This window comes from Pseudorca crassidens, chromosome 13 (genome assembly GCF_039906515.1).
Source record: "Pseudorca crassidens isolate mPseCra1 chromosome 13, mPseCra1.hap1, whole genome shotgun sequence".
Classification (NCBI taxonomy): Eukaryota; Metazoa; Chordata; class Mammalia; order Artiodactyla; family Delphinidae; genus Pseudorca; species Pseudorca crassidens.
Window position 1 is genome coordinate 44869968 of NC_090308.1, and position 25893 is coordinate 44895860.

The 25893-nt window shown below is 41.3% G+C and overlaps 1 protein-coding gene and 1 long non-coding RNA gene across 5 annotated transcripts in view; one reads left to right on the forward strand and one right to left on the reverse strand.

The window, feature by feature from the left end:
• LOC137204626 (uncharacterized) overlaps positions 1-1705 on the reverse strand; it is a 124350-nt gene extending 122645 nt beyond the window's left edge. The window contains exon 1 of the long non-coding RNA XR_010933760.1: positions 1568-1705. This is a non-coding gene — a long non-coding RNA (uncharacterized lncRNA). The remainder of the gene's footprint in view (positions 1-1567) is intronic.
• Positions 968-25893, forward strand: part of HS3ST5 (heparan sulfate-glucosamine 3-sulfotransferase 5) — a 291317-nt gene continuing 266391 nt past the window's right edge. For all 4 annotated transcript variants that reach the window (XR_010933759.1, XM_067702312.1, XM_067702310.1 and 1 more), the window contains exon 1: positions 968-1765. The gene's annotated coding sequence lies outside the window, so the exon portion shown is untranslated. The remainder of the gene's footprint in view (positions 1766-25893) is intronic.

Here is a 25893-nt window from a genome sequence, read left to right on the forward strand (position 1 = left end):
ACCTCGAGAGAAAAAAAAATTGTTTTTTAAGCAAACTCCAGAAGGGAAAACTTTATCAATGAGAAAGATACTAGTTTTCTGGGAAATTTTAGTCGGGTGGGGCTAGATGATGAGTGAGGGGACTGGAGTTAGGAAAGAAGAATCAACACATCAGTCTCAGATTAGGTGGGCTCTTTTCAATCAGGCAGAGAGCACAGGAAATAGCACGTAGGGTCCACTGCCCCACTGCTATTCTGGGAGCGAGGGGTAGGCAGGACGTTGACTGAATTGGGAAGGCCAGTGTGCCTCTCGGGTTTGGGATCTGGAACCAGGAAAAAGGCAAAGCCCTGATCTCCGCTTCCCAGCTAGGCGGTGATCGCCCCCTGCGACTCCGGAGGCACACAGCAGTCTGAGAACCGCCGCTGCCGCAGCCGCCCGACCCCTCACAGCCTCCAGCTCTCCCGTCTGGCATGCTGGAGCCACACTCGAGCTCCCTGGACACCTGTGTGCCCCAAGCTCCAGGTCTAGGCCCCTCTGACCCGGGAGAGACCGATCTCAGCTTCTCCGACTTCTGTGTTCCCGGGTTCTGCCACCCTGGTCACTCCGCGGGTTCCCCAAGCTGCGACTTCAGTTGGCCGGGGAGCCCTGAGCGCCCACCCGGCCTCCTCATCGCGCTCCTGGTGGGACGCGCTGCGGTTCAGCCGCAGGACCTCGGCCTCCGCGTAAATCCTCTCCTTCCCCTTCTCCGCCTAAGGCCCTGCCCTCCCCCTGCAGCAAGCTGCTCCCGTGTGGGCGGGCCCGCTCTCGGCTGAAGACACCTGCGCTTCCTTCCCCACCCTTCCCCGCCCTTTTCGCTGCGGTTTCTCCCCTGCCTTTGGGAGCTCCAGAGCGGCAGCTGGAGGAGGAGCAGGGGAGGAGGACGAGGGCTAGGAGGAGTAGGGGCGGGGTGGGTGGGGAGAGAGCGGGGAGGGTGGGGACTGGCAGCCACTCCGCAGCTGGTCGCCGGGGACCCGATCCCTCCCGCGCGCCCGAGTGATGGAGGGGAAGAGATTCGCTTAGACACACACACGCGCACACAGCTGGGCACGTCTCCGGGAGGCAGCCGCCGGGAGCCGGGCGGCGGCCGTGAGAGCACCAGCCGCGGGGAGCCGGGCGCCCACGCAGCTTGGCCCCGGCGGCTCCAAGACCCCGGAAGGGAAGATCCCAGCCGCACTGACTGTTGGTTTTAGGCTAATTGGGAGGAAGCAAGCTGCCCAAGGACCTGTCACTGAGGACGCAGGAGGTTCTCCGCTCGGCGGTCAGAGACTGGGGCCGCGTCGGTGCCCGCGTGGGGCGAGGAGGATGCTCACCTCCTCCCGCAGAGGCGCTGCGGCCCCAGGCACTGCGCGGACTCGGGCTCCCGCGGCCGCCCCTACCGTGCCCGCGCCGCGGGAGCGCGCCCTGCCGTACCTGGCTCCAGCCTCCAGGGGAAGTGCGGGAAACGCGCCCTAAACTCCACTACTTCTCGCGCGCCTCCTCCCCTTCCTGGCTCCCCGCCCCAGACCTCGCAGCCGCCGCCGCCTGCGTGTAGGGCCCGCCTGCCTCTTACTCTCACGCGCGCACGCACAGCCCCGCTGGCTCGCTCGCATTCGAGCGCCTCGCTCCCCGTGGAGCCGAAGCCCGGACGTCCGGAACTACTGCACCAACTGCCAACGGGACTGCAGGAGACGCCCTGTGGCCCGGCGCGACCAGCTGCTGGCCCACGCGCCCTGGGCTCCCGCCCACGCTGCCGCCGCCGGGGACGTTGGTGAGCAGGGCGCGCTGCCCGTCTCGCTCCGGGGAGGGGCTCGAGCACAGGGGGCTGAAGCTTCGTAGATTTGGGGGGAAATGACAAGAGGGGAGGTCGCCGAGGAGAGACATCCGTGTGATGCCGGCCAAAGCGCTTTGTGGGGCGCGGTTCTCTTGGGCATTCCCTGAAGGAGACTTTTGAGACGTTCTCTGGGGCTCGAGGTTAAACTAGTGCGAGATGGGAAACGTTAGGGAGGATTCTCGGGGTAGATTGAGAGAGTTGTCCGTGTCAGTCTGTCTGTCTGTCTCTCCTCGAGCCGGTCGCAGCGCTCTGGGCTGTCTTTGAGGGAGGTTGGAAACACGCGTTAACTGCGCACAGCAGAGTTTGGGGGCCCGCCCTCAGCCCCTTGCCGGGGTGATTGTGGGGCTGTCGCTTGGAGCGCGAGACGGCTTTGGGCGAGTGGGGGGCTGCGAGGCCCAAGGAGGACAAGCACAGGGCAGGCAAAGGCGCGGTGAACTTGCGGGTGGGGTGCGTTCTCCGCCCCGCCGGCCCCCACCCCTCGAAGTACCGGTCCCCGCCCCAGGGTAGCCCCAGTGCACGCAGTTCACGCAGCCCTTCCCACCCACCCCCGACACACATACACACACACACACACACTCACACACACATACTCAGGAGATAAATGCAATGGAGTGTGTGGTCATACCGTTGTTACTCAGAGGTGCGCGAGGTCGCTGTGGCTACTAACTGGAGCGCAGAGACTTCTGTTTCTGGGACTTGGGCGACCGCATTGGTTTGGGGAAGCCAGGAAGGAGCGCCCAGCCCCCTGCGGATGCCTCTACCTGGCGGTTCCAGGTGCACAGCGAGCAAACCTCTGTCACGACTCCGGAATCACTTCACCTTGGTGGGCTCCGCTCTCTGGCTTCCCTCATTGAGTGCTTCAGGGCACCCACCCAAGAGAAGCTGCTCAGATCCCGGTCTCCTCAGTACTCACCCGGTGGGTCGGACTCTTTCTCTCTCTCACCCTCCCTCCCTTCTGCTTTTCTCCCCGCCACCCTCCAGCTTCTTCATGGAAAACATTGATCCCTTAAGGGGAGGTTTAATATTTGCAAAGTGCTTTATATCATATTACTTCGTGGATACATTTAATTGCACTGTAACTCTTCTCTGATTTATGTAAACTTAGTCGGATAAATAGCATTCAGGGTCGGATTGGGGTGGGAGCGAGAGTGGGTGGGCGTTCTTTCTCTCACGGTGCTCCTTTCTGAACTGATTTGCTAGAAGTAATTTAAAGCGGGTGCTTCTGAAAGCTTTTTTGCTCAGTAGCTTTGACATATTTCAGGGCTTTAGACGAATGTTTCCACAGTACAATTTATTTCAAGTATATTCAGCTTCTATTCCAAGAAAAAGTTGAAGATAATAAAAGGGATTACAAAATTGGATATCAAAACTATTTTTAATGTTTTTATTGGCGTCAATTATGTTGTAGCAGATTTTTTTTTTAAGTTGCCGTAGTGGTTCCTCCTGGTAATGCTCTTAAAAGGAGAAATGAAAGCGATCTACTTACCTTTCTCCCTCTGTTTACAAATGGACCTTGCTTAAAGTGACTGAATGTGCGGCAGGGTAGGCTTCTTTAGGGATATGAAGTCATTCACTAGTGAACTGATGGAGACACAGGAAGACAGTATAAGAAACATAATGATGGGAAGGAAACTGTTGCTTAAATTTAACTGTCTCCAGTGCAGGGACTCTTAGCAGTGAACAAGAAAACTGCTCTGGCCCTTTCCAGATTACTCTGGGCTATTTAAAAAAATACTCTTTCCTGGATTAATAAAATATATAGAAACATCATCAATAATATAAAGTAATATTTTCAAATAGGTGCCTAAAGGAGATAATATAGGAAACCACAAGCATACTCTTCAGAGTTTTGCAGAAGTACTAGGATCGTGGTTTCTAGGTTAAGCCAGACCTCATTCTTAAATTTTAGTGTCCCTTTGACACTTCCCTTAGAAGTCCCTTTGACTTCTTTGTGAGCAGGTGATGCCCACAGTGAGTTGACTGTGCTTGCATCATTGTCCGTACCATTTTGCAGGCATACACAGATGTTTTTGAATGAATAATCTTCTTACTCACTGAATTTCCACTCATTCAAAAAGGAGCACAGGAGTACACACATATGCAAAGCTGAGCTGAGTGTTATTTTAAATAGCAAGGAAGGGTTTCCAGTGGAAGCTGGATGCTTACTCCTACACTGTGTAATGTAAAAAGAACTGCAGAACAGTGACTTATTTAAGGAAGCAGCATTTTGCCCAAAGTAGGTGGTCAATCATGAGCTGTTGACTCAAAAATCATACAAGATGTTCAATAGCTAAGTTCGCTTTCACCATAAATCCCACCATTATTCTTAACACACCGTGTCATTTAGCTATGACTCAACTTCAGAGAATTGATGTTGACTTTAATCTTCTCACTCTTTGAATACTTTGGAGAAATAGAACTATCTGTGCACTGCTCTAGCTTTCTGTGTGTGATTTCTATGAAGCAGTGCCAGATCTGCATATGTCATTAGTATTCATTTATGAGTAAATGCAAATGTTCCTGTTGCATTGAGAAAGCTAACCCGAATTCCTAGAATGCAACAAATATTATGCTCCTTTTCTCATCTTTTTATTTTTATAATCTCAGGAACAGTAACCTCTCTTACAAGTGCAGTTATATGTAAAAGAGCAGATTAACAAAAATGGTTATTTAGGATTCTTTAGAAAAAGGGTAATACCTTATGGAAATTTTATTTGAGAAGAATTTTCTTTGACTCTGTTGGTAGGTCTGCCAGAGTGTTCTTTTATTTTACGGATGTTCATTCATGAATGAAGTAACTCTCAAGGTAACTTCCTAGTAAAAGGAGATAGCAATCCCTTAGTAAAGGGGACACTTGCTAAAAATGATGCTTAAAACGGGGAATAGAGTGTAAGCAGTAACACTCTTGTGCCACTGAAATTATGTGAATACTTGTATATTTTATTTATGCATGATTTTTAAATTTTCTATTTAATACTTTATTCAAATATTTCATATTCTGAGATTATTGCAATTAAGTGAGGAGTTATTGATTGGTAACGGAATTATAGCTTGTTTTGTTTTAAGAAAAGGTGAATAGTCTGAAAGGAGAGAGCAAGTCAAGTTAAGTAAATGATTGTCAAACCTCAGATTTATCTTCATTCAAGTTCTGTCCTTTTTTTTGGTGGTGAGGGGGACCTCAAAACCAAAATCATTAGTTAAACTTTCACTATGACCTAAATTGTTACTGTTTAGAAAAATCCTACATTGTAATTCCTCTGTGAATTTAATACAAATTCTTTAAAACCAGCAAAAGTATAACTTCTTTCCCACTGAAATCCAGTTTAATTGTTGACAAATTTTGCTCAGTCTAGAACCGATATTTGTTTCTGAGGGTCATGAGGTTATCCTAACCTTTACAGCAGGAGTGCAATTAAAGCAAGATATTAAGAACTACACTTGAAAATCACTGATCTAACTCAAAATCATTTCAGAGCAGCTAACACTTATCGAAAGTAGAAGTAAAAGATTATATCTGGAGATCCCCATAATGTATTAGGCAGGGTAAATGGACCTCTTTAAATCTCATATGCAAGTTCCATTATCACGTCTTAACTAACATTTGGTACAATGGATTATTTTCCCTCTTCTTGAAAAGTTTTACAAAAGAAAGCTCTGTCAGTATTAAGAGATGTTGGCAGAGTTGGTTTGACTTTAGGCCATTTTACCTGGATTGTGTGTGGGAGGTTGGTAAGTTACATCAATATACACACGTGCTTCTGTATAAATATTTATGTACATATGAGCACGTGTATATATCTAGAGCACATCTCTGTCTACTTGTATACTTTATATACTTGTGTATGTTTAAGTATGTATCTACGTTTTGTCTCATAACTTTGTACAATAGGAAGAGAGTCCCGCTTTGTGGCATATGCGGTTTGTGAAGTCATCCTTATCTGGAGAATGATACTTATTAAATGCTCAACTAGTCTGATGTTAAAAAATTGGGAGTGTACCAAACTTTTTTGAACAATTTATTTAAAAAACACTTATCATAACCTCTAGTATGTGCCTGACACTGTCCAAAGAACTCTGCTAATATTAACTCACTTAATTCTGGTAGCCGCCCTGCTCTCCCCAGAGGGAAAATAAATAGGTAAAGCGGATGTTTTTGTTATTATCCTCATTGAGGAGGTGAGGAAGTGAGGCTCAGCAAGCCTAAATAAATGGCTTTAGCCCCACACCTGCTAAACGGCAGAGCTGGCCTTTGCGCCCAGGCAGTCCACTGTGCTGTGCCGCTGCTCTTGGACAGATGTGTTTTTTTTTAAGTTTACTTAAAACAGGGAACCAAAGGGGGACCAAGTTAAGTTGTAAAGTAAATGCATTCTAGCAACTGAGATTTATGACAGTTCAAGTTAGAGTGAATTCTTAAGGAATTTGTAAGGAAGATGATTGGCATGAAGGACAGAAATAACCTGATCTAGAGCAATGCTAGAGCAGTGCTATAGCTTAATGCAGTTTTTAATGGACTCAACAATTTTCTTAGGTTCAACTACTTTTTAAAATTAGGTAACTTAAGAACTGATGCCATATTTAAGTAGTTTTAATAGCTCAGAGGTTCTGATATTGCATGTTTTATGCTTGCCATTAATATCCTTATAATGTTGGCTTCTTGCATAGAGGTCAGTGTTACGTGTTCCTATATGGTACTTGCCAAAGGAATCAGCGTTTAATGTGAAAGTGTGAAATGAGACTTATTCTGCTCTGACCCATTTGGCATACAGTAGGTATCCAATTAATGTTTACTGCACAAAGTGATGAAGGGTATTCTAGAAGTTGATAGTCCAGAAATTTTACCTGTCTTTAAAATTGCATAGTTTTAAGATTGTGATTCAATATTGTACAGGCTTTTTCCTTCGCTGTGATGACCTCAGGACATCACCATCTATGAAACCCTGTGGAATAATACTCTTTTTAAGATTGAGTGGCCTGAGATGAAGGAAGATGATGGGGAAGGAAAGTAGAATAATAAATTGATTAAAGTGTTTAAATTTAGAATTTGAGAAAAGGAAAACTGCCTGTAATTGTACCTTTTATTTTAAAAAGGCATATAAGTACACTACCAAATGTAAAATAGATAGCTAGTGGGAAGCAGCCACATAGCACAGGGAGATCAGCTGGGTGCTTTGTGACCACCTAAAGGGGTGGGGTAGGGAGGGTGGGAGGGAGGGAGACACAGAGGGAAGAGATATGGGGATATATGTATATGTATAGCTGATTCACTTTGTTATAAAGACGAAACTAACACACCATTGTAAAGCAATTATACTCCAATAAAGATGTTAAAAAAAAAAGGCATATAAGACATAATTAACATTAACTAACAGAATCTTTACACTGCTAATGGGGTAGCACAACTCTTCTATCATAAATATTAACAACTTTACTATTTGAGTATAGTTTGGGGAACTATTTACGAACATATTAAAATGTCATTGTAATGCTGTTTGCCATAGCATAAGTCAAGTCAATAAAAAAAGCACAATAATTCTGAATGCGCCTCAATATAAATAAGGTATTTATTATAAGTACTGGAGTCAGAGCTGGCTGCATTAGATTCCCTGCTTCATGGCTTGTTAGCTGTGGGATCTTGGACAGATTACTGAACTTGTCTAATTCTTAGTAATCTTATCTGTTATATGGTTATGGAAATAGCAGTTCTAGATTTCCCTATATCTAGATTTGATAATATATGTGAAGTGCCTAGCATACAGTATCATGTATAGTGAAGATTCAGCAAGTAGTAATTGATATCGCTGTTATCATCTTTAATATCACTGTAGTATCATCAGCAATGGTTAAACATAATGGGTACATTATTCTCTCTATATCTATTTATCAATCTGTCTTTATGTATGTGTGTATCTTGAATTGGTTGTTCTCCATTACAAAGCATAGATTCTCTGGACTGTCTCACTGTTGAGAGAAGGGTATGAAGAGAAGAAATATGTGTTTTAGAGTTAAGCGTGATTAAAATGTTACTGGATTTAAAGGCCTGCGTCAAGCATAGAAATTGAGAGGAGGCTTTTGGGACAGCTACTGCACAGTTTTTTCTTGCAAGGCCCAGCTATGTATGTTTACATAATTCTTTGAAAGATATATCCTCTTATACAAATACAGTTAATGGGGAAGAACAAAAGGTTTGCTAAAAGCATTGACCTATTTATATTTATCTTTTTATACCACATGAGTTGAAGTATTAGGATGCACAGAAATTTCTTTCCTTTTATACTTGTATACCATATAGGGTTCATGGTTTAAAAAGCTATTTCCTAACTCTGATGATTAAATTTGAGTAACTTGATTTAAAAGTTTAATTTTATTCTTAGATTATTTTTCTGTAATGTATTTAATTCTGGTAGCCACCTGGCTATCCTCACTTTACAGACTTATAAAGCTTAAAACTATGTTCCTCCATGTTATTTTGTCCTAATGGATATACCTATTTACCTCTTTATCTTTGTAAAAATAATAAATGATAATAGGTAACATTTAATTAACATTTACTAATGTACCAAGCTTTGTACAGGTCTTAACACATTTCTTTCCCACAGTGCATTCAATAGGGTATGTGTCATTAGTATTTCCATTTCACAGATAAGGAAACTGAGGCCCAGAGATGTCTTCTAACTAGAGGGGTGGAGCCATGATACAAACCCATGTCATCTGACCCAGAGCCTACACTTAGCCACACCAGCAGACTTCTGAGTAGCATTTAGCCCCCAGGCACCTCCCTGTATTTCTGGGCCTTGAAACCCACGCCTTCCTATTTCGCTGTGTCCTCCCTGCAACAAAAGAGGGGTTTATCTTCAATAAAGTTTACTTTCCTGGCTTTGTCCTATCACACTATTTTCCTGTGTATGTACAACGGCCACAAAAGCAAAGAATGAGACCATATTAATTTTTAGTAAATGGTTGGATCTGTTTTTCAGTAGATTTAAATTGGTTGCCAAGATCCTGCTAAATAGTTGCGTTTATGCTCTGTATGCAGTGGTAGGGAACTACCAATCCATGCTAGTGGAATTTCTTCATCAGGTGAGCCAGCCGCCTGTGACCTGAACTTCCTAACTGCCTCACTTTTTCTGAGCTGAATGAAATAGTATAGGACCAAAGGGCACTGGGAAGGGGCTCTCCATCTCACGGACACAGTGTGCATAAGCAGAAAGGCTCACTACGGGGAGCTCCAGGGTTCCTGGGGGTCTGAAGGGTTCCTTCCTCCTAAGAATAGCTGGAAAAGGCCCGAGGACTGTTCCATGGGCCACCTGCCTGAGTACCTCTCAAGAGCAGGGATTGTGCTGGATTGTGTCCTTGTCACCCTTTTCTCCGTTCTACTTGGCACATGGTATAAGTGGGGGGAGACTCGGAGCTTCTTCCTTCAGGCGTCAGAACCTGGAAAGCAGAGAGGTGAGGGATCCAGGCTGGAAAGACACAAGGAGGGAGGTGGAGGCAGAAAACAGGGCAGATAAGGGGGTGCGAGGGGGTGAAGGGCCGGCAGATGGATTGGTAGCCAGGGGCAGTACTTATTTTCATTTCATTTTTATTCAGGTTACGGTTATATTCCTCTGTTCCCAAATCTAGCCTAGATTTGCAGTGAGCACTTAACCCTGACATCTGACTCTGTAAAATGAAAAACATTATTGCCCTGTTCTGGTAGCAGTATCTGGCACATCATAAAATTTTAATAAGTATTAGCTGTAATGATTATTTCTTGACTTTCTGCAGACAGAATTATGTTTTCTTAATCAAGTACTTATTTTTATACACCGTTTACTCTGAAATGGATGACTAGACAGTCAAAGGTTACTAGACAGCATTTAGTTTTGGAGTTTCTGAATTCTACAACTACTGGCATCCTTTAAATAAGGGACACCCAACTCTGTACTTACCAACAATAAGATCAAGAGTTTAAGAATTTTCTACTCTCTCACTTCGTCCCAGCTTACCCTTCCCCCTTCCCGTGTCCTCAAGTCCATTCTCTACGTCTGCATCTTTATTCCTATCCTAGGTTCAGCAGAAACTAACACAACATTGTAAAACAATTATACTCCAATAAAGATGTTAAAAACAAACAAGCAAAAAAAAGTTTAAGAATTTTCATACACCATTTCTTTTTTTTTAATAAATTTATTTATTTTATTTATTTTTGGCTGCATTGGGTCTTCGTTGCTGCGTGCGGGCTTTGTCTAGTTGTGGCGAGCAGGGGCTACTCTTCATTGCGGTTCACAGGCTTCTCATTGCGGTGGCTTCCCTTGTTGCAGAGCACGGGCTCCAAGTGCACAGGCTTCGGTAGTTGTGGTGCGTGGTCTCAGTATTTGTGGCGCACGGGCTTAGTTGCTCCGTGGCTTGTGGGATCTTCCCCGACCAGGGATTGAACCCGTGTCGCCTGCATCAGCCGGCGGATTCTTAACCACTGCGCCACCAAGAAAGTCCCGCACACCATTACTTTCTTAATGTTACCTCTTCTCAAATACTTTATGTTATTTTGCTCTTCTGTATTGGTAGCAGCATCTGTCCAGATACCCAAGAAAACTGAGAAACCAGGAAAAATAGTTAAAGGATCAGAGTAGGAACACAGGTAACTGGGGATCATCTTGTATTTTTCCTTCTCTTCCTCTAGTTTGTCACCAAGACATGACAGTGTTGCCTTTTGAACATCTACCTATTACCAGCCCCAATGCTCCTACTTTAGTTCGGGCCATCAGAACTTCTCACCTGAATTACTAGCTTCCTTATTAGCTTCAGGTCTCCATCCTCTTCAATGCTTCTGAAATTTTTTCTGAATGCAAACCTGATCATGTAATTCCCCTGCTTAATAACCTGTAGCATCCTTTGCCTTCAGGGTAGAGTTCAAGCTAGCTCAACTTTCAGAGTCCTTACTGTTTTCAGTGGCCCAGCCTGGGACTCATCTCCTGTCACTCAACCTGAGGTCCCTTCAGTTGGGTGATTCCAAGCAAAGAATAGAGCGTGCTCTTTCACACTTTCAAGCCATTGTACATGCCGGCCCCTCTGCAAGGGGATTCTCTGCTTGTCTAACTTCTTGTCTTCCTCACCACTTCTTTTTGTTTTCTTACTCTTCTCCTTCTTTGTAGCCTACTCACCTCCCTCCAAGCCAGGATGGGTTACCTTTCTGATCCTCTATTATATGTAGTTTATTGAATTGTTGGTTTATTTGTTACTGAACCCCCAAAGTACATATACACATACTCGTCCTAACCGCCACCAGTTCCTAGGCCTGCACCTTCATCCCTCACCCAGCACAGGGCTGGGAAAGACATGCTGGTAGCTGTACATGCTATAGTCTTTGTGCCAGGATGCCTTTGTTACTTAAAGTCGGCTTGAGGAGAAGGACATTTTTTGTTGTTCGAGAAGAGAGCCAAGTGGGTCTTAAAACCCAAGTTGGCAAAAGGGACCCTGATGCAGGAGGGGGTGTAGTGCAGAGAAAGGAACTGGAGATCTTTGTGAGTGTGTTGCCCTGTCAATGCTCATATGAGAAAACAAGGTCTATGTTCTCCCCACCCCTGTCATCACCAGTCCACAAGTGGGAAGTATACCTCTGTCCCTGCTGTCTAAACACTTGACACTGAGTGTCGCTTGCCAGCTTCAACCAGCTGGTGTGAGCAGCAAGAAACAATATCATGACCGTAGTTCCAAATCATCACTCCTACATTCGGCCGCTAATTCATTGAACACCTACTATAATCCAGGAATAGCATTTAGCTGATTCAAAAGACTGAGTACTGGCACATGACAGGCTATTCAAGATGCAGTGAAATTGTGGTTGTAGGAACACATAAAAGTCAGAAACTCTCAGAGGTTCCACCACTATCCATATTTGTCTTCTTGGTTTTTTCCTTTGAATACTTTTTAAGGAGCTTAGTGGCCATTCAATGTATCCTCTTTGACTGAGATGCTGATCACTTGGAATTTTTAACATTTTGGTTTTTTAGAACTATCTGGAATAGCTCACATTTTCTCAGTAAAGGAGGTTAACACTTACGCCATGAAAAGGGAGAATTTATACCATTCCCCCCAGACCTTTCATCTCTTACCCGAAGAAGGAGTACTGGGAAAAAGAATATAAGTTAGAGTCTTTTGCCTACTGTATTTCAGAAATACACTTAGGTGGTTCTGCTTTTGTTCATTATTTTTCCATCTGGAAAGCTTTTTTTTTTTTTTTTCACCTGGGATGAACAACCAAATTATTAATTCTATTGAAATAATGTGCTGTATTCAGAAGGGTAGCTGCCAAATTCGTTGGGACCTATAACAAGACAATTAATTATCCAGCAACACGAGGACTATTGAGTGTTGGATGTAAAACAGATGGTGGGAGAAGAAGGATGAGGCAGTCAGGATGCTGTGAGGGGTGTGATAAGTCTTTCAGGCTGTGTGGGGTAAAGCCACCTGTGCGCCAAGCCTCCCTCATACTCCCTGCTGTGCTTAGTTTTCTCCATTGATACTTCCACCACTCCATCACTTCTCTCCTTGAGACTGCAGCTTCCCTGCCCCACTGCCACCACATTCATTTTAAATGTCACGGGAAGTAAGGGGAGGTGAGGGCAAAAGGTCTGCTCCCCTTAGACCCTGGACACAATGCCAGCATCTGTGGCAGCCCCAGCACCTATCCCATGGAGCGAATCAGGCTGCCATTACCCTTGTCCTGACATTGCTTTTAGTCCTGCAGATGTAGAGCTTTAAAGAGTTTGAGGTTCATTTCAGAATCAGTTAAGATAAATTAATATTACAAGCAAACACCATGCATTTATTTTTTCATTCTCAGATTTCAAAGACCTAACCTAAAGTTTAAACATTTCCCCAGAGAAAACCTGGTTGAATATCAGTGAAAAATGCTTACAAGAAACAGTTACTACTCCCCCTCCCCCTGCCCACCTTTCACAGTGATCCTCTTCTGTGTCTAATCCAGTTTGTGAGAATTAGCAGGTACGTTTATACTGAGCTCAATATTTGATAGTAGAGGTTACAGTGACTTCACCGTTGATGCTTTTCTTATAGATTACCATCACGACGCATTTTTAGCTCTGTGAAAGTCATAGTACTTGTTGGTGTGACAAAGGTGGTGACATTTAGATTTCAGATATTAAAAAAAAGAAAAACTATGTAATTGCAAACTTTGTCACTCATGCACCAGAGAAATACAGGATAACCTAGTTAAGATAAAGTTACAGTAAAGTTACTCATTCATCACAAAAGAGTGAGTTTCTGATCTGAGGAAGTAAGCAGTCACCTTGCCTATCCCACCCTCTCAATATCAGGCCCATCTTTTATCATTTAAAGTAGAGCTCCCTAAAATAGATTACACTGACAAGTAGTAATTACTGACAGCTGCATTTAATTAGCGAAGCAGATTCCTGCTCATGACAATAAAGTATTATTACATGTTTAGCATTAGCAGTGGCAGTAAAAGAGGTGACTTTGCTAACACAGAACTAGAAGACCCGTTTTCTTTATTTAAAAACACACACAGAGTTTGGCTGGAATTGAGCTTGTGCTACATGAGAGTGTCTATGGTTACAAAAAGAAAGAAAAACATTAACTATAAAAGTGTTTTTGTTGTTGTTGTTGTTTTAAACAGGCAGATTGTATAAGGAATAAGAAATAGTCCAGTGCCAAACATTGGTCCCCGGTCTGGAACTGTGTGTCATTTTTTTTGTGTCTGAGTGTGGGGGGTGTGGGGGGCAGGGGTGGTGGAGGTGTTTGGGTGCCAAAGACAGAAACACAATTAACCATGTAAATTAGTAATTTCTGATTATAGTGACACTCTGGATCTTCCCCTTTCCTTCCTTCCTTCCTTCCTCCCTTGCTTCCTTCCCTCTTTCTTTTTTTGTGCTTTACCCTATATACAACTGTGAGTTGTAGAGTACTTGAAAAGTATATGCAATCAAATTTAGGATTTTATATACATTCTAAATTTTAAAGTTAATTGCAGTTTCCATCCATTCCTTCGTATAATAGAAACTTGTCCTGTCTCCCACTGCCCCTGTTATTCCCCCTCCCCTGCCCTATCTTGCCCTCATCTGGTAATTTTTACTAAGCATGAACATATAATGGTGGGATTCCAAACATCAAAATAGATGGTCAATATTTTGAGCAACATGTACCACCTTCCTAACATCATCAAACCGCAGTGCATAGGTAGCTGCCGCTAACTTTAAGAAGGGCTGCGAAGAACACTCAAACTAGCAGTCCTTGACTTATGTGACATTTGCTATTTTCATTACTTAAGTGTATCACTCGAGATATATAAACAGATCAGCTTATTGCAGCATTATCAGTAGAATGTTAGTCCAAGAACCTAATATATTTTCTCACACTCATGGAACCCAATTCAAAAATATTTACTGAAGGTCTAAAATCTGAAGCAAAAAAATATGATGTTGCATGTCTGGAAGCTGTTTTCACTGAGAAAGCCTAATGTGTTTTCACAATGCTGCTTTAAGTTACCTGGACGACATTTATTTTTCAAGTTGTAAAAATAGACTCAGTATAATATACTGCCATCTTTTAACTTGCCACTTATAAATGCTGTATCCATAAAAATCAACTTATGTATCCATGGTAATAAGAGACAAGATGAATATGAATAAAGAAATCCTAAATTGATCCTCCAAAAAACTTCCATCATCAAACTGTTTAGCAGACTTGCTAAACGTCTTTTGGTGTTTTTTTTCCTCTCTCCCACTCACCCTCTAGTGGACATAAGCTAAAGAACAAGGGGGCTTCCCAGGACAGCCTGAGCAAGGTAAACAGTGGAGATTCCACAAAGGATGTGGCCAACCCACTAGTTTGATACTTATCATTATCCACAAGGACAATGTGACCACCAGCTGCGTTCATGACCCCCCACTAGGCAGTGTACCATCTTCATTCTCAAATACTGATCATCCTAACAAGCGTATTTAGAAAAAAAAAAAAAAAATTCAGGAGCTTATCTGTACTTCAGGGAGATTTTACAAAAAGGAAATTCTAAGGAGCAACATTTGTATGGATACTAAATATAAATATCTAAGTTAAGACCATTTAAGGGTTATTTTGAATATTAAAGTACAAAGCTTCACTAAAACCCTAAATTTAAAGCCCTACTGACTCTTATACTATATTGGTATTTAAGTCCTGTTAAAAATAGAGGCTAATTTTTATTTTGTGCTTTAGAAACCAACCAAGAGTAGAAGATCCTTCACCGAAAACAGTTTATAGGATTCAGGGACGTTGACTAAAAAGTATTGTGATCGGGGGCTTCCCTGGTGGCACAGTGGTTGAGAATCTGCCTGCTAATGCAGGGGACATGGGTTCGAGCCCTGGTCTGGGAGGATCCCACATGCCGTGGAGCAACTAGGCCCGTGAGCCACAACTACTGAGCCTGCGCGTCTGGAGCCTGTGCTCTGCAAAAAAAAGAGAGGCCGTGATAGTGAGAGGCCCGCACACCGCGATGAAGAGTGGCCCCGCTTGCCACAGCTAGAGAAAGCCCTCGCATAGAAACAAAGACCCAACACAACAAAAGTAAATTAAAAAAAAAAAAAAAGTATTGTGATCATTGAAATTGGGTATGTTTGACAACTCAATGTTTCAACTATAAAACTTTCCAAAATTAGATCTATAAAATTGGAAACTCTGCCAGCAACTGCTCTAATTACTGTACTAGTTCATAAATCAGTACTGAGGAATAAAGGCCCAAATATTCTCTTTTAAAAATGGCTTTGACTCTTAATATTGTCATTACTCAGAATTCCATTTTCAGTCATTAGGCAAATACTTGTTGAAGGCCTACTGTGTACTACAGAGGTGAACAAAACACAGTCCTCTGGCTTCAAAGAGTCAGGTGAAAAAGTAAATTATTACTTTACAATTAAATAAGGATCCATTTATTTTCACTTCTCCCCTCCCACCAGCTAGAATGTAAAATCCACTGAAAGGAAGAATTTTTATCTACCAATATACCCTAAGTATGCTAAAATATTACCTGGCACATAGTAAGTGCTCAATAAATACTTGTTGAATGAAATCATAGTTATATGAGGTATTAAAGAAGAAGAGTAGAGGAACAGAGAAGAGGCTGGGAGGGAAAGGAGTAAGAACGTACTTGAACTCAGTCTAGAGGCTCTAAATGGAAAATAATTTGAGCAAAGCTTACAGAGGCCACATATACCTGCATAAAGCTGAGTGGATTTGTTTTCTTTTTGTTTTGTTTTGTTTTCTTTTTGTCTTGAAACATGCCTTAACACTGAGTCAAAGAAACACTACTTTGACAGCCAAAAATAGTATATAAGAAATTTGAGTCTTGGTATGCAGCAAAACTCCTCGAGACGCCTCTGTCCATCTCTGTGTGTGTTTCACATATACAACAGCTATATCTAGAATATGCCTTCCTTCTCTACAAACGCTTAATGAAACTATCCTCCAATTCAACCCACCTCAACAAAGGAACAACACTTTGATCATGTTTCTATCCCACTATATTTTTGAACCAGTACCTAATTTTTACCAACATTTGTCTGTAATACCCATTTTTAAACTGGAGCAGCCTTTGCTATGAAGCCTAGGCTAGCTACTTTGTGGTTTAAATAGGTTCTTATTTTAACCCTTGATCAATTATGCCTAGATAACTAACCCCATCAAGCTGACCTGTAGAAATCACTTGGGTCTCTGCCCTAAGCTAAGTCTCCTACTACAGAGGAAGCATAAATCATCTGCAGATGCTAAACCTAGCAGTCTGTTTATTCAGAAAGTGGGAGGTTAGGCTGATGCATTCAAGGTTCATTGCCTACTATAAGGCAATCCAAACAGTTTTTTAAAATCTTTGTTTAAATGTTTCTTTCTCCAGATTATTGGCCTGGAACCCAGTGTATCTTCTGCATCTTCTGCATGTATAACTATCATTTCCTAGTTTGACAGTACTTCACTGACTAGCCATATGACTAAAGCTGTCCTATGTTATAATGTCCTTTAAGTTGGACGAGACATATTATCAGCAATTGGAAACACTAGAAAGCATAAGAGTGGTGATCCCACAGACTGAAAGGAGGCTATAATGGGGGTTTACTCAAGTCTGTAGTCCCCTTCCTGGTCCATCTGAATGCACTTGTCTATGGTGGCTGAAAGTCTTCTTTCAGAACATCACTGTATGAAGAGGCTACTGACAGACTTCGTGCATCCTGGCTGGAGAATGCAAAAGACATAAAAACAAGTCAGTAACTGACAAGTGACATCTAAAGTGCACAAAGGTGTAGTTTACCAAGAAACACCCTGTTTGTTTTTTTTTAAGGGAGTTTATTTTAATGGCAAATATCTGCAAAAAACCCAGGAGAATAAATCCTAGCCTACATAATGATTAAATAATTTGGGGGGAAGGGTGTTCATTTTATAAAACTTGGAGTCAGAGCCATCTAACTAATGTTGCATCAGAACATCTTAGGTCCACGGATTTTGTTCCGTTGTACAGTGATTGAATGTCAGAAGCCATGTGTACATGATGAATAAAAGTGATGAGCTGAAACCATAAACCTGCCCATGTCAGAAACTACTTGTCCCTCCAGGGCCAAGTGAGAAATGAGAGTTTTCAGAAAAGATATTCAAAGCAACACAGGTGTAACTCCCTTCACATGATCCAGAATCTTAGAAACTTTGCAATTTTTCGGGTGCCCATGAGACATGGTAGCCCCGTTGTCTAAAAGGGAATGAGAATGGGTAAGCCTTTTCAAGCAATTACGTTTTATGTGCAATAATGGCTATAGCAGTGCACAGTACCTCTTCTGTTAGGTTATGTTTATCTCATGCAGACTCCTTCCTTTTTATTCCTCCCCTTGAATCTCAAACTCTCAGGAGCTAAGATCAAACACAAAGAAGTCAATTCCAAAGAAACGAAACTGAGTTATTTGTAGTGAGGTGGATGGACCTAAAGTCTGTCATACAGAGTGAAGTAAGTCAGAGAGAGAAAAACAAATACCGTATGCTAACACATATATATGGAATCTAAGAAAAAAAAATTTAAAAAGGTCATGAAGAACCTAGGGGTAAGATGGGAGTAAAGACACAGACCTACTAGAGAATGGACTTGAGGGTATGGGGAAGGGGAAGGGGAAGCTGGGACAAAGCGAGAGAGTGGCATGGACATATATACACTACCAAACGTGAAACAGCTAGCTAGTGGGAAGCAGCCACATAGCACAGGAAGATCAGCTAGGTGGTTTGTGACCACCTAGAGGGGTGAGATAGGGAGGGTGGGAGGAAGGGAGACACAAGAGGGAAGAGATATGGGAACATATGTATATATATAACTGATTCACTTCGTTATAAAGCCGAAACTAACACACCATTGTAAAGCAATTATACTCCAATGAAGATGTTAAAAAAAGAAAAAAAGTCAATTTCCCCCCTCCAGCGCTCCTGCTGGAGTCTCCTCAGGATGTCTTTGTTAACCCTCACCTCGTGACACGAGTGTTCCTTCAAAGTAGCCTTCTAGATTGCTTTGGCCCTAAAGTTAAAACTGTGTTTTTCTTTTGAGAAATTTTGAAAATATCCTCTGTCCCAAAATTAAGATCAAAAGTACTGAAACCTGTACTCCTTAACCCACCCCAGGCCAGCATAGCTTTATACCCTGGATAACTTTGTATACCTTAGCTTTCCATTCATTGAGAAGGAAAGTGTAAACTAAATATATAGAAATAATAAGATTTGCATTGACTGAGTTGCCATTGAATACCACATGCTATATTAGAACCTTAGCATGCACTGTTACTTTCTTCTTTTTTTTCCAGCTTTATTGAGGTATAATTGACCGATAAAATTATAAGATAGTTACAGTGCACAAGGTGATGTTTTGATGTACATATACATTGTGAAAGGATATCCACCCCCCGCAAGTTAACTAACACATCTATCATCTCACATATTTACTTTCTAAAACAATTTTTTACAGTAGGTCTTGTTGGTTATCAATTTTAAATATAACAGTGTGTAAATGTCAACCCAATGAGGTAGGTGCTCTTCAACTTTTATAGATGAGGAATTGCAGCTGAAGTTAAATTGCTCAAAGCTGAAAAGTTAGGAGGAAGTAGAGATGGGAACTGAACTCTTGTCTTTCTGATTCCATAAATTCGTGACTCCTGCCACCAGTCATATTACCCACTGTAGGTTTTTCTGAGCATAAAATTGAAGTATTCTTGTACTATTGATACTCACCAACAGATTAATGATTTTACCTGTATCCTCCTGCACACAATAGTCATCCGAACACGAGTCCTTGCATGCCTTAATTATTTTACATATCATCAAATTTGTGCCAGGTAGTTTACATATGTTATCTTTCTCTAATCCCAATAATAGTCCTGCTTTAGTATTATTTTTTCCTTGTGCCTTCTAGGTAAAAGAGCTTCCCTTCATTCCGGCGTATGGCTTTTTATCAAGTATGTTAGGAATGGGCTCGGTTGAGCTGGGGTAACAAAAGACCCCATTTCAATGGTTTCGCACCTTAAAGGCTCATTTCTCCCTCCCACCACATGTCCACTGAAAGTTGGAGGGCTCTGCCACAAGGTGACCTGCTCTGTCAGAGCAGCGTCTGTGGGGAACATTGCCCATCTTGTGGCATAGGGAGGAGACATCCCTGTGGAAGACATGCTAGCTGTCAAGGCTTCCCTCTGGAAGTGACACAAGTCACTTGTATTTATTTTATTAATCAAATCAGTTCCTATGGCCAAGTCTGACATCAGTGAGGCCAAGAAAATACAGTTCCCTCCCAGGCAGGAGCAGCAAGTATTTGGAAGTTTAATACTGTCTATGACATTACATATGCTCATCATATCTCAAAACTATGGTATGTCTAGTCTCTTTAGTGGGTAAAAGTCAGAGAAACCTTCAGAGAGACTGGAAAGTATAGATGGCAAGAAGGGAACTACGCTGCAAGGAATCTTCTCAAGGGCAACCTTGACGGCTTCAACAGAAATGACATCCAGAATTCTTGTCCTTTCACAAGTAGTGTTTCTTCACGTCTATTACTTTTGCTAAAATGGATTTTAGTCTTTATCAAAAGGGAATTTATACACTGCACTGTTGCCTTTTTGAATTTAGAGTATATATTTAGAATTTGGAAGCACTTTCTCTGATGTCAGTTCTGCAGCTGTTTTTTTTTTTTTTTTAATGTGTTATATGAGCAAATGTAGATTGTAACTATAAACACAGTGCAAGGAAAAAGCAGGCCCATCTGTCTCTTTCAAACTTGATTAGGGAAGGTTGTGCAGACCATATTTTTAGTATCTTAAAATTAAGGTTAAGTTGCTTTGAAGCTAGTTGACGACTATAGATTTATTAGTTTTCAGGGTTAAGATAAAACAAATTGAAAATATATACACATTCCCAAAGACACTTTATGTTGCTCGTTTAAAACCACATTTATTTTTCAGTTGCATGGGAAATAACATTTGCAGGCATAGAGAGCTTTCCTCCTCTGACTTTGGTGACAGAAATTTTGAAATGGCTAACAATTCTATTACTTGTAGTTAATACTACTAACAAGAATTGGACATGCTTTCAGGGAAAAGTCTGTATACTACCGAGCACTGTATAAATGAAAAAAAGTATATTACACTAATCTAAATGGCATAGAGAAAAGTAGATTCCATAGTGACTGTAAGAAAAAAGTGGCTTTTCTCTTTGTTCTAAGTTGATTTTAATAATTAATCTGAAAGGCTTCTATCAAGTCACCACATTATTAAATTATTAAGTGACCAAAAAATACCAGCCTAGCCTTATTTTTCTAATACTAATAAGGCTAATACTAGCCTTATTTTTCTCCACCTCCCATTACTATGAGAAACAGACAAATGCCAAACAATCAGATAAATAGTCAGACTCTGAGTTAATTGAGAAAGACTCTGGGAAAAGCCATTAGTGGCTCTGATGAAGAAACATTTTAAAGGAAAAGAGAACAAGAAATTCCAGGTGGAAGAAGAATTATGAAATGACAAATAATTTTCGATATAGAGAGAGCAATAAACCCAAAGGTTAGAATGCTTCAGTTATAGCACTAACAATAAGTGCTATGAGAGAAGAGATATGGGGACATATGTATACGTATAACTGATTCACTTTGTTATAAAGCAGAAACTAACACACCATTGAAAAGCAATTATACTCCAATAAAGATGTTAAAAAAAAAAAAAAAGTGCTATGTACTTTACATTTTAAATCTCCACAATGCTCCTGGGTGGGAGTGGTGGGTTCCACAGGAGGAAAATAAAAAGAAGAGGCTTATAGCAAGCAGTTGGCTAACTTGCCCTAAGTTTCAGTTAGAACATCATGTAAACCAAAATTAATTAAATCCATTCATCTATTTATTCTTTCAACAAATATTTATTGAGTGTTTTCTAGACACCATTCTAAGTGCTGGAATACTGCAGTGAACAAGAGAGGAAAACCCTCCTGTCCTATGGGGCTGGTATTTCTACAATATTCATGGTTTCCTATTTTGTTTTAGGAATGTTATGTTTTTTTCAAATAAAATATTATATGCCCTCCCCCCATACATAAAGCAGACAAAAATAAAGATGCTCTATTTAAGGTGAGGATAAGGAGCTGGGAGCTCTACCCAATCAACACGTCCCTTGCCTCCTTCCTCATTTCACATGTACCTACTTAGAGAGTCCCTACACCTTGAGATTGCTACCCAAACAGTGGAGATATCAGTGTGGGAAATGCAAGTGTGGGAAGTGTGGGAAGTCCAGATGGTGAGAAAGTATGAATACTAGATTGAAAGAGTAACTTATGATGTAATTGAACTAGTACTGGAGTGAGGTTATCAGAGAGTGGAGAGCAGGAGAAATTTGAGGGGAATAACAGAAGACAAGAAAACTTCATAGGAGGCTATTTACCTGAACTCGTGATATAGTAGTAGGACACTGAGTAGATTCAGAAGGATTCAGAAAATATAATGAGTCAGCATTATGTCCGATGTCACACATGAGACATTGTAGATTTCAGGGCAGAATATGGGTTTTGGAATCAGATAATCCAGGTACATAGTCTGGCCTCAGTACTTACTTTATAACTTTGGTCAAATTCCTAATTCGACCTGAGCCTCAATCTCCTTATCTGAGAAATGAGCATAATAAAACCTAATTGTGAGAATTAAAGATAATACATGTAAAATCCCAAGAACAATGTAGTCTCCTACAAAGTACCATCCCATCACCACCAATTTTTATAAGATTTTCTAGGGACTGTCTTATGTGTACTCAAGAACAAGTTCTATTATTATTATTTTTACTACTACCATTTCTTCCTCTCTAGTAAAAGATTGGATGTAATAAAGAACAGATTAAACTTGATGTGGCATATATTATTATGAAGAAGGGTGAGAGAGAGAGATTCTGATTGGGATAATGGTGGAGCCATTGACAAAAAATAAGAATCAGGACTTACAGACATACTTACACAAATATACAAAGGAACTGAAGTATGTTTATTGCAATATCGTTCATAGTAGCAAAAGATGGAAAAACTTGTATGTCCATCAATAAGAACTGATGAAGTAGGGACTTCCCTGGTGGCGCAGTGGTTAAGAATCCGCCTATCATTGCAGGGGACATGGGTTCAATCCCTGGTCCAGGAAGATCCCACATGCTGCGGAGCAACTAAGCCCATGCGCCACAACTGCTGAGCCTGCACTCTAGAGCCCGCAAGCCACAATTACTGAGCCCGCAAGCCATAGCTACTGAAGCCCGTGTGCCTAGAGCCCGTGCTCCACAACAAGAGAAGCCACCGCAATGAGAAGCATGCGCACCGCAATGCAGAGTAGCCCCCACTCACTGCAACTAGAGAAAGCCCGCGTGCAGCAATGAAGACCCAACACAGCCAAAAATAAATTTAAAAAAAATTTATAAAAGAAAAGAACTGATGAAATAAATTAAGATACACCTATACAATGGAATACTAGTCAACAGAAAGAATGAAATAGAACTTAAAAATATGAGATGATTTTTAACATAATTTTTAAATATAAAAGCAAGATGTGCACTCTCCAGAAAAATAACAGTAAGCTTTCCCACATGATATTTATATTCAGGGTACCAAAAAAAGAAAAAAATAGAATAAAAAATGAGAAGATGATGTTTTTTAACTAAGTCTTTTGAAGTGGCCTTCACGGAACATCAACATGGTCACAACTATGGATAGACTTGGAAATAGCAGTGACAGCTGGTGACCAGAGGCTATACTACATATGAATCAAATTTAGAGAAAACTTGAAGGTGCAGATCATTCTCTTAAGCTATATTTGTCTGTGGAATCACTCCCAGCAGTAACAGTTTTGAACCCAAAGGAGACAAATTGATATAAATCACAAGTGTTGCATGCATGCAAATTAAATAATACAAAAGAGGGGCTTCCCTGGTGGCGCAAGTGGTTGAGAGTCCGCCTGCCGATGCAGGGGACACCGGTTCGTGCCCCGGTCCGGGAAGATCCCACATGCTGCGGAGCGGCCAGGCCCGTGAGCCATGGCCGCTGAGCCTGCGCGTCCGGAGCCTGTGCTCCGCAACGGGAGAGGCCACAACAGTGAGAGGCCCGCGTACCACAAAAAATAATAATAATACAAAAGAAATATATTAAGTTTAAGAAAATTAAACAGATTGAGTTCTCAGTTCCTCTGTGAGCTTGGAGTATATAACATCTTCAGAGACATACAAATATCACATTTAAAAGAAGCCACATAAACAAAATTAGATGCATATTTAAAATACATACTATGGATGGTTTTTGGTTTAGGGTTTTTTTTGCAAACAATTATAGCAAAGCAAAACAAAAACTTGCCAAGATGATAGGAAATACCTAAATCTTGTTTCTCTTTGGGCTGATAGGAGCTGATAAAAGCAGTGTTTTAGCCATTCTTGGTAAAAGATTATGAAGTTATAAAGGTACTGAGCATATGCTGGGTCTAAGCATTGCACTGAGATTTACATTGTAGTTAATTCCCCATAACCACTTGACAAGGTAAGTGCTTCTGTTTCCCCAAGTGGTTCATTACTTGCCCAAGGTCCCACAAGTAGTAAGAGGTTAAGTGGGCATTTGAACCCAGAGCTGCTGACACCAGAGCTCTTGTTTGTAACCAAGATGCTGAATGCTCTAAGCTTAGGGTGTAATCTACAGGAGGGAGATGGGATAGGATTCAGTTAGCTATACAGAGCCACAGGGAAAGCAACTCAAGAGAATGGATTTGGGTATAGAAACAGGAAATAATGTTGTGCAGAGTCTCGGTGGGCAGAATCTATGACCTATATTTTACTGTTACAGTTTTGTCCAGGATAGTTCTTTATTATCAGATAGTTATTATTTTTTTAATCTGTTTAAAGATTCTGAGAGATCCTGGGAATAGGTGAGAGAAGGAGAAAAAATAAAAATTTAACCAATCCAGTGATGAATAGGTAGATAAATTATAAAAATAATCCACATGGATTTTGAAATCACTGAGGAAGAGATTGAAGTTGAATTAAAGCATTGCTAAGAGTGTTTGAAAAAAGTATATACTATGCTTTTGGCTAGTGTAGACCTTGCAGTTTTCCTAATTGGTCATCTTATATTATGGACAAGCCACGAAGCGGACAGCATGTAGTTCACTCCCCAGGATGGGGAGCCATGAATGGTAAGGTGTTAAACGGTGGAGATTAATGAGCCTTGGCAGGTCAGGGTTCGGGGGGGGCTTGGGTGGCATCTGCTTGCACAGCAGTGGGCTTAACTCTTGCCAGTTATATGTGTAAGAGCTCATAGTTCAGACTTTCAAGTGGAGAAAAGCTCACTTTATCTAATAAAGTATTCTTATTTGAGTATGTGCATTAACAGCGATGTTAATGAGGACATCCGATTTTCTGAATCTTGTTGGTGTGTGCGTGTTTTCATGTGTTTTGATGATATGGAACTCAGGTCACTAGCCGCTCTATCTAGTCAGCCACTTTTCCCCATGACTTCCGCCCACGTTCCAGCCCACCCGCAGACACCATCATTACTCTGAGGTTCCTTTTATAGCCCTTAGGACAACTCGGGAATATTTTACCTGTGCTGGTGTCAGCCCCCAATTAAAACAAGCTCTCTGAGAACAGGCACCATGTCACTTTTGTTCCCAACTAGGTATTGTAGATGCCCAGTCTACCACTATAGGTACTCAATGAGTATTTGTTAATTGAACAGATAGATGCATGAAATGTCTTTCCCATTAAACCTGAAATAATCAAAAACATTGTAATATACAATTCAAATATCATATCCATAAATATTGCCCACAACCTAAAGAAAGAATATTTTTCTTATTGAGATTTTAAGACTGTTACAGAATTCCTTTGCATTTCTGTTAGCACTTTCACTCTTAAGCTCAGTAACTGAGACTGCGTGCTTCTGTGTGCTCCACGTGTGTTGAAGATTGCCCTATGAGTAATGCAGGAAGAAAAATTGACTTGAGGAAGAAGGGGGCACTTCTACATGAGAACGTAAGAGATCCTAAGGGCATTTTCCCCCAAGACTGACCCATAGAGTTTACAAAAAGGAAAATAAAATTATTTACAGTCTTATGATACCTTGGCTTTTACAGAGATGTTGGACATGAATTCCCCATTTGACATTTTTACATCTTAAGGAAACCGAGAGTTGGGAAATTACTTGCACAAAGTCACTTCACTAATAATTGGAAAATCAACGATGTTAAGTCAGATCTCTGAATCAAACTTCAGTGAGTTTCCCATTAAAACACCTAAAATAATTTGCTTTTATAAGGAAAATCTCATTTTATTTCCCAAGCTAGCTGACATAGTGTAACTGCTATGTAACAATTTCATTGCCCTAGAACTAAAAAAACAAAAACATAAAGAATAGCAACTCATGATTCACAGTTTCATCTCTTTCTTATAGGCTAATCTAAGCATATACAATAATCTAAAACATTTTTATCTTACCTAAACTATAGAAGAAAATTTTTTACCTTTAAAATCTTAGAAATAAAAACTAGTGCTGATAATTCAATGAACTTGCTC